Here is a 9,356-nt window from a genome sequence, read left to right on the forward strand (position 1 = left end):
CCTGGGGGCCCAGTCTGAGAGGAAATGTGCAGTCACTTGGCGGCCCAGTCCACGCCACTGTCCATGTGCCTACATGGCACGTCCCCCTGCCACCGAAGTCAAACGGGACTCCCACGTCCAGGCCAGTGATCTTCAGCCAGGACAGTCACAAGTTCAGTGGACTCTGCATTTAGCTGTACTTGTGGATACACGGCAGGGCCCCTCTCTCAGCACAGGCACAGCACCATGGCCTTCATGGAGGTCCACACCCGCTGCCCCACAGCCTACAGGCGCTAGGAAAGCAGGACACTTCTCCTGCCCAAGGAGAGGTGGATGTTTGCCCAGCTTCCCCTCCTGACAGGGCACTGCGAACAGCTGGCATCGGCAAACTCGGGGCCTTCCCTGCCCTCCCTGGCACTCAGACTACCACCGAGAGGTCTCGATTCTGCCCCCTAGCCCAGTAGGATTGGGAGACACCTGGCCCCCAGTCAATCAGACTTGCCCGGGAAGACACCTTCCACCTCGGGAGTCCCGTTCCTGCAGAGTCAAGGTCCCCACTGCCACACTGGGCTAAGGTAGCAGATGCAGGCCCGGCAGTCCTGTGGCTCAACACTAACGCATCCCTCCAGGGCCCGGCGACGACGCCCTTGGAGCACTCATCCTCGGGGATGCAGATGCCAGGGGGATACCGGTTGGGGATGGCGGCGCCAGACCAAGGCACCCCAAAGCTGTCCTGGCTGTCCAGTGGTTGGCCGCCCCTACTGGAAAGGGCGGGGCGGGGCTCCCACACCCACGGAGCCGTGACAGGCTCTGTGGAACGCACCCAGAACCTAGGGCCACGCAGGTGCACGGGATCAACCGCCCTGTCATCCTTCCCAGTCCCTGAGGCTCCTGTCCAGGCCAAGAGGCAGCTTGGTGGCTCTACTTGGGCCCTGGGTCCACAGCACAGGCCCTCTGTGGCCACAGTGAGCACCACTGGGATACTTTCAGGCCCTGTCACCATAGCGGCCTGGCCTAGTGTCTGCCCTCCTGCCAACCCCATGGGGCATTCCATGCACGTCACTGGGCCCAAGGGCACAGGGACCTTTCGTGGCTTTCCCGGCCCAGAGCTCTACACCGGACCCACGCAGCAGCCGCCGCGAGGCTCCCACCACTAACAATGCCAGGAGCTCTGCTTGAAGTGCCAACCTGGCCCACACTTGTCCGTGCCATGCGCTCCCAGGCCTGTGCCAACGCCGCGCCATGGGACTCCTAAGACAGGAATGCCAGCCGCCCGACAAGCCACCAAAGCCCGCTCAGTACACGAGGACCTCCGTGGCATGAACACCCAGCAAGGATGGGTAAACGCCTCCCGGACCCTGAGCCCTCCGTAAGGCTCTCCATGCCGAGGCCCTCGGGGTTTGACGGGGCTTCTGGGGGTGGTGGGGATGGGTAGGTTGTGGCGGAGGTGGTTGCGGTGGCTGCAGGAGTGTGGCCAAGGGGAAGCTGTCTCTCGCTCCTACCTGCCCTGGGGGAGACAACGTGCCGGACCTCAGTTTCGATGAGAACGACGGTAGGGAGTTCTCACTCATTTTGTTCAGCTTTTCCAAGGAATGCAGAATGAGGGAGTCATCATCGATCCGAGCACATTTTGGGCCACCTGGCCAATTGATCGAAGCAGGCTGCGCAGCTCAGAGGGGTAAGCCGATGGCCTCAGAGCCCTCCAGCAGCCTGGACCGACCAGAGCCACGCCACTGAGCAAGAGGAACGGTCAATCCTCTCTTGGAGCCACACCCCGCGTGCCAGTTGGCACTGGCGGACTGGCAGCCTCTCAGGCAGGCGCAGGAAATCCTACAGACAATGGCTGCGCCTGAGACAATGGAAGGCTTACCCTCTTCGCGATCTGACGTCCAGAGCGTGCCCACCCAGGGCCACACTTCTTCCAGGGACCCAGCCAAACTCCGCACATCCAAGGACAGGTAGGCCTAGTCCTGCAGGCTGACGGTGAGTCTAGCATGGCCACCGCACCTGAGAAGTGTGGACAATACAAACACACCCGTTAGAAACGGACCTTGGTGCTCAGCTCGCCGGATGGCTCAGAATGGATCCGGGGGTGAGTCTTGAACCTGCCTGTCCTGTCCCTCAATCCCACAGGGCTGGCTGCAGCCGGGCGTGATGCCACAGGCAGAGAACAGCATGGCCGCGGGTTTGAGTGCCTGAGTGAGTTTAAATGTGTGTGTGTATCTCTGTGTGTGCGAGTGTGTGGGTGTGTGTGTGTCAGTATGTGCCCGCCCGTGTGTGAGCATGCAGATGGGGTCTCTGTGTTGTTGTGTGTGGGGGGTGACTTTTGACTGCATGTAGTCCCTGTGTGCCGTGTGGTCGAGGGTGTGCAGGGGGGTGGGGCCCGGTCTGGGTGATTCTGATGGGGGGGTAAGCATGCGGGCATTTGTCCTCACATGTGGAGGCCTCAGCTCTCAACAGAGTCTTCCCGGTACGTGGATCCCTGGCCTCACGTCTTGCCTCCCAGTGACATGAGATTGTTGCCACTGAAACCCCGAGCGCCACGCTTGACCCCTAAGGCAGCTGAAAATGGCCAGAGACTCCCCGTCTCAAGGTCACCCTGGCAAAGCACAGCATGCCCTCTCTACATACACCCACTGATGCACCGGAGGAGCGACGTTGATGTGGGCTGTCACCCTGCTAGCTGTCCCAGTGTTATTACCCTGCACACCACCTCAGCCATCACCGGGAAAACCCAGGGGCCCATGGAAAGGCTGCCACCCCTGGGACACGGGGTCCTCGGTCGAAACTGACCCAAGCCGTACCAAGGTGAAGAGCCCGCAGACTCCAGGCCAGGTGCCGCATCCTGTGCACCCGGCAAAAACACCCTCATGGGGCAGGCGGCACAGCCCTTGGCAAGCGCTAACCTCATCCTGCTGCAGGCGGGCGCATGACCCAACTGATCCCGGGGCCCATTGCCACCCAGGGCATGGGCGTGTCCACAGCCAGTGGGTTACGGGGGCCCGACCTCCTAGGAAACGTGCAGTCACTCAGCGGCCCGGTCCACTCACCAGCCCGGTCCACACCCGTGTCCCTGTGACTGTACGGCAGGTCCCCCCGCCACTGAGGTCAAACGGGACTCCCATGTCCAGGTCAGGGATCTTCACCCAGGACAGCCACAAGCGCAATGGATGCTGCGTAAGCTGACCCGGGGAATGCAATGCAGGGCCCCTCTCTCAACACAGGAACAGCACCATGGCCCTCGCAGAGGTCCACACCCGCTGCCCCACAGCCCAGAGGCGCTAGGAAAGCAGGACACTTCTCCTGCCCAAGGAGAGGTGGATGTTTGCCCAGCTCCCCCTCCTGACAGGGCATTTTGCCCGGCTGGCATGGGCACACTTGGGGCCTTCCCTGTCCTCCCTGGCACGCCGACTACCACTGAGAGGTCTCGATCCTGCCACCCCGCCCAGCAGGATTGGGAGACACCTGGCCCCCGGTCAAACACACCCGGCCGGGAAAACACCTTTCACCTCGGGAGCCCTGGGCCCGAGGAAGCAAGGTCCCCATGACCAAACTGGGCTAAGCCACCTGACGCAGGGCCAGCTGGCCCACAGGTCATCACTAACGCATCCCTGCGGGGCCCTGCGAAGACACCCCCGGAACGCCCCTCCTCAAGGATGCAGATGCCAGGGGCACACCGGTTGGGGACCATGGCACTGGAGAGAGGCCAGAGTGAGGCACCCTGAAGCTATTCGGCTTTCCAGTGGTTGGCTGCCTCGACCTTGAAAGGGCGGGCGGGACTCCCACAACTCAAGGTGCCATGACAGGCTGTGTCGGAAGACACCCACAGCCTAGGGCTGCGCAGGAGCACGGGATCAACGCTCCTGCAGTCCTTCCCGGTTCCTGCAGTTCCTGTCCAGGCCAAGAGGCAGCTCAGTGGCTCCACTCCCGCCCTGGGTCCACAGCACAGGCCCTGCGTGGACACAGTGAGCAGCCACTGGGAGACTCTCAGGCCCCGTAAAGGGTAGCAGCCTGGCCTAGTGCCTCTGCCCTCTGGCCAGCCCCATGGGTCATTCCACGCACATCACCGAGCCAAAGTGCATGGGCACCTATCGTGGCTTGCCCGGCTGGGGCTCTTCTCCGGACCCATGGCAGCTACCGCCGTGAGGCTCCCACCGCACACAACACCAGGAGCTCTGCCTGAAACGCCACCCTGGCCCACATTGATCCATGCGACACGCTCCCATAACCCGTGTCAACTCTGCGCAATGGTACTCCGACGATAGGGATGCCAGCTGCCCGACACACCACCAACACCCGGCCAGTCCATGAGGCCTCCATGCCGAGAACACCCAGCTAGGATGGGGAATCACCTCCTGGACCCAGAGGACTCTGCAAGGCTATCCCATGCCGAGGCCCTTGGGGGTTGGGGGATTGTGGGGGGGGGTGGCGGTGGGGGATGGGGGTGGTGGCAGTGGTGGTTGCGTTGGCTGAGAGAGTGTGGCCGAGGGCAAGCTGTCCCTCGCTCCTACCTGCCCTTGGGAGACAATGTGCCGGACCTCAGTTTCGATGAGAACGACGGTAGGGAGTTCTCACTCATTTTGTTCAGCTTTTCCAAGGAATGCAGAATGAGGGAGTCATCATCGATCCGAGCACATTCTGGGCCGCCTGGCAAACTGAATGAGGCAGGCTGCACACCTAGAGGGGTAAGCCGATAGCCTCAGAGCCCTCCAGCAGCCTGGACCAACCAGAGCTACGCCGCTGAGCAAGAGGAATGGTGAATCCTCTCTTGGAGCCAGAGCCCGCACCAGTAGGCAACGGCGGACTGGCAGTCTCTCAGGCGGGCGCAGGAAATCCTACAGCCAATGACTCCACCTGAGACAATGGAAGGCTTACCGTCTTCATGATTCGACATCCGCAGTGTGCCCACCCGGGACCACACTTCTTCCAGGGACTAGCCAACCTCCGTGCATCCAAGGACAGGAAAGCCTAGTCCTGTGGGCCGAGGGCGAGCCTGGCGTGAACACCGCACCTGAGAAGTATGACAATACGCACGCACCTGTGAGAAATGGACCGCGGTGCTCACCTTCCAGGAATGCTCGGAACGGATCCAGGGGTGAGCCTTGCACCTGCCTCTCCTGTCCCTCAGTCCCACAGGGCTGGCTGCAGCCGGGCGTGATGCCATGGGCACAGAATAGCACGGTCACGGGTGTGAGTGCCTGAGAGAGTTTGAGTGTGGGTGTGTATCTCTGTGTGTGTGAGTGTGTGGGGGTGTGTGTCTGTACGTGCACACCTGTGTGTGAGCCTGCGGAACGGGTGTCTGTGTTATTGTGCGGGCGGTGTCTTGTGACTGTGTGTAGTCCCTGTGTGCCATGTGGTTGAGTGCATGCGGGGGGGTGCGGCCAGGTCTGGGTGATTCTGATGGGGAGTAGGCATGTGGGGGGGCACTGCTCATGTGTGGAGGCCTCAGCTCGCAACAGAGTCTGCTCGGTACATGGATCCCTGGCCTCACGTCCTGCCTCGCAGCATCACAAGATCGGTGCCATTGAAACACGGAGCACCATGTTTGACCCCAAAGGGCAGCTGAAAATGGCCAGAGATTCCATGTCTTAAGGTCAGCCTGGTGAAGCAGGCTCTCTACGTACACCCTCTGAGGCACCGGAGGACTGACATCAATGCGGACTGTCACCCCGCTAGCTGTCCCAGCGCTACTACACTGCACAGAACCTCAGCCCCCACCGGGAAAACCCAGGGGCCCATGGGAAGGCTGCCACCCATAGGATACAGGGTCCAGGGCCGAAACCGACCCAAGCCGTACCGAGGTTGGGGCCCGCGGACTCCAGTGCAGGTGCAGCGTCCCGCAAACCTGGTTAAATGCCCTCATGGGGCAGGGGGCATAGCCCATGGCAAGCGGTGCCCTCGCCCCGCCGTGGACTGGTGCACCACCCGACTGATCCCAGGACCCATTGCCACCCAGGGTGGGGGTGTGTCCATGGCCAGCAGGCTTTGGGGGCCTGGCCTCTGAGGACACGTGCAGTCACTCGGCAGCCTGGTCCACGCCCGCGTCCCCGTGCCTGCACAGCAGGTCCCCCCGCCACCGAGATCAAACGGGACTCCCAAGTCCAGGCCAGGGATCTTCAGCCAGGACAGCCACAAGCACAGTGGACGCTGCCGTCAAAAACCTGGGGGACGCAAGGCAAGGCCCCTTTCTCGGCACACGCACAACCCCATGGCCCTCACGGAGGTCCCCGCCCAGTGCCCTACAGCCGAAAGGCGTGAGAAAATCAGGACACCTCTCCAGCCCAAGGAGAGGTGGACGTTTGCCCAGCTCCCCTCCTGACAGAACAGTGTGCCCGGCGGGCACCGGCACACTCGGGGCCTTCCCTGTCCTCCCTGGCATGCAGACTACCACCGAGAGGTCTTGATCCCGCCCCCCAGCCCAGCAGGATTGGGAGACACCTGGCCCCCAGTCAAACAGACCTGCCCAGGAAAATACCTTTCACCTCGGGAACCCTGTGTGTGAGAAGGAAAGGTCCCCATGGCCACGCTGGGCTAAGTTAGCTGACGCAGTCCCGGCAGGCCCGTGGGTCATCACAAACCATCCCTCCGGGACCCTGCAACAATGCCCCTGGAACGCCCCTCCTCGGTGATGCAGATGCCAGGGGCACACCGGTCGGGGACCGCAGTGCCGGAGAGAGGCACCCCGAAGCCATCTCAGCTCTCCAGCGGTTGGCGGCCCTGACCTAGAAAAGGCAGGGCAGGGCTCCCACAACCCACGGAGCAGTGAGGGGCCATGTCGGAACACACCAGAGCCTAGGGCAGCGCAGCTGCGAGGGATCACCCCGCCTGCGGTCCTTCCCAGTCCCTGCAGTTCCTGATCAGGCCAAGAGGCAGCTCGGTGGCTTCACTCCTGCCCTGGGTCCACAGCACAGGCCCTGCGTGGCCATAGTGAGCAGCCACTGGGAGACTTTCAGGCCCTGTCAAGGTGGGCAGCCTGGCCTAGTGCCTCTGCCCTCCTGCCAACCCCATGGGGCATTCCAAGCACGTCACCAGGCCAAAGTGCACAGGCACCTATCGTGGCTTGCCCAGCCCGGGGCTCTCCTCTGGACCCACGGCAGCTGCTCCCGCGAGGCTCCCACGGCACAGGACGCCAAGAGCACTGCCTGAAGTGCCACCCTGGCCCACGATGGTCCTTGCCAGGCGCTCCCAGGGCCTGTGCCAACGCCGTGCAATGGAACTCCTACAACGAGGATGCCAGCTGCACCACACACCACTAAAGACCGGCCAGGCCACGAGGACCTCCATGCCGAGAACACCCAGCTAGGATGGGGAAACGCCTCCCGGACCTGAGCCCTCTGTAAGGCTCTCCCATGACGAGGCCTTTGGGGGTTCGTGGGGCTTCTGTTGGTGATGGGGATGGGGTGGGGGTGGAGGTGGAGGGGGTGGCAGTGGTGGTTGCGGTGGCTGCTGGAGTGTGGCCGAGGGCAGGCTGTCCCTCACTCCTACCTGCCCTGGGGGAGACAATGTGCCGGACCTCAGTTTCGATGAGAACGACGGTAGGGAGTTCTCACTCATTTTGTTCAGCTTTTCCAAGGAATGCAGAATGAGGGAGTCATCATCGATCCGAGCACATTCTGGGCCGCCTGGCCAATTGAACGAGGCAGGCTGCACGGCTCAGAGGGGTAAGCCGATGGCTGATGGACCAACCAGAGCCACGCCGCTGAGCAAGAGAAATGGTCAATCCTCTCTTAGAGCCAGACCCCGCACACCAGTAGGCACCGGCGGACTGGCAGCATCTCAGGCGGGCGCAAAAAATCATACAGCCAAAGGCATCGCTTGAGACAACGGGAGGCTTACCGTCTTCACAATCTGAAGTTTGGAGCGTGCCACCTGGGACCACACTTCTTCCGGGCCCGGCCAACCTCCACGCGTCCAAGGACAGGAAGGTCTAGTCCTGCGGGTCGACGGCAATCCTGGCGTGGCCACCGCATCTGAGAAGTCAGGATGATACACACGCACGCGTGAGAAACGGACCGTGGTGCTCAGCTCCCCAGAAGGCTCGGAACGGATCCGGGGGTGAGTCTTGCCCCTGCCTGTCCTGTCCCTCTGTCCCACAGGGCTGGTTGCAGCCGGGCATGATGCCATGGGCAGAGAACAGAACGGCCGCGGGTTTGAGTGCCTGTGTGAGTTTGAGGGTGGGTGTGTATCTCTGTGCCTGTGTGTGTGTGTGTGTGTGTGTGTGTCAGTACCTGACCACCTGAGTGTGAGCACACGGAATGGGTGTCTGTGTTGTTGTGGGGGGGTTGTCTTGTGACTGCGTGTAGTTCCTGTTTGCCGTTTGGTTGTGTGTGTACGGGGAGGTGGGGCCGGGTCTGGGTGATTCTGATGGGGGGATAGGCACGCGGGAGGGGATGCTCACATGTGGAGGCCTCAGCTAACGACAGAGCCTGCCTGGTACGTGGATTCCTGGTTTTAGGTCCTGCCTCGCAGCGGCACGAAATCGGTGCCACTGAAACCCTGAGCGCCACATTTGACCCCTAGGGGTGGGTGAAAATGACCGGAGACTCCCTGTCACAAGATCAACTTGGCGAAGCACAGCACGCCCTCTACGTACAACCGCTAACGCACCAGAGGAGTGACGTCGACACAGACTATCACCCTGCTAGCTGTCCCAGTGCTACTACACTGCACAGAACCTCAGCCACGACCGGGAAAACCCAGGGGCCCATGGAAAGGCTGCCACCCCTGGGACACCGGTTGCAGGATCAAAACCGACCCATGCCGTACCAAAGTGAAGGGCCTGCGGACTCTAGGCCAGGTGTCACGTCCCGCGTACCCAGAAAAAACGCCCTCGTGGGGCAGGCATCACAGCCCTTGGCAAGCCATGCCCTCGCCCCGCCGCGGGCTGGCGCACCACCCGACTTAACCCAGGGCCCATTGCCACCCAGGGCACGGGCGTGTCCACGGCCAGCAGGCGTCAGAGGTCCAGCCTCCGAGGAAACGTGCAATCACTCGGCGGCCCAGTCCACGCCCGCGTCCCCGTACCTGCCCGGCATGTCCCCCTGCCACTGAGGTCAAACGAGACTTGCACGTCAGGATCAGTGATCTTCAGCAAGGACAGCCACAGGCGCTGTGGATGGTGCAGTCATCCATCACGGGGGACACAAGGCAGGGCCCCTATCTCAGCATAGGCACAGCACCATGGACCTCGCGGAGGTCCACACCCACTGCCCCGCAGCCCACAGGGGCGAGGAAAGCAGGACACCTCTCCTGCCCAAGGAGAGGTGGACGTTTGCCCAGCTTCCCCTACTGACACAGCACTGCGTCCGGCTGGCATCGGCACACTCGGGGCCTTCCCTGCCCTCCCTGGCGCGCAGACTACCACTGAGAGGTTTCGA

General features: G+C 62.3%; 1 long non-coding RNA gene and 3 other non-coding genes across 4 annotated transcripts in view; all 4 read right to left on the minus strand.

Moving 5' to 3' along the window:
• Positions 1 to 1,505: 1,505 nt before the first annotated feature.
• Positions 1,506 to 1,600, minus strand: LOC121105595. Its single transcript, XR_005838204.1, has one exon. It is a non-coding gene; the product is annotated as a small nucleolar RNA SNORD116 (small nucleolar RNA).
• Positions 1,601 to 4,513: 2,913 nt separating this feature from the next.
• On the minus strand, positions 4,514 to 4,608 carry LOC121105597. The gene has a single exon (XR_005838206.1). It is a non-coding gene; the product is annotated as a small nucleolar RNA SNORD116 (small nucleolar RNA).
• Positions 4,609 to 7,488: 2,880 nt separating this feature from the next.
• LOC121105598 lies at positions 7,489 to 7,583 on the minus strand. The gene has a single exon (XR_005838207.1). It is a non-coding gene; the product is annotated as a small nucleolar RNA SNORD116 (small nucleolar RNA).
• Positions 7,584 to 7,830: 247 nt separating this feature from the next.
• Positions 7,831 to 9,356, minus strand: part of LOC121105495 — a 7,256-nt gene continuing 5,730 nt past the window's right edge. Inside the window, exon 3 of the long non-coding RNA XR_005838016.1 lies at positions 7,831 to 7,949. This is a non-coding gene — a long non-coding RNA (uncharacterized LOC121105495). The remainder of the gene's footprint in view (positions 7,950 to 9,356) is intronic.

Source organism: Ursus maritimus, unplaced genomic scaffold (assembly GCF_017311325.1).
Source record: "Ursus maritimus isolate PB19 unplaced genomic scaffold, ASM1731132v1 scaffold_27, whole genome shotgun sequence".
Classification (NCBI taxonomy): Eukaryota; Metazoa; Chordata; class Mammalia; order Carnivora; family Ursidae; genus Ursus; species Ursus maritimus.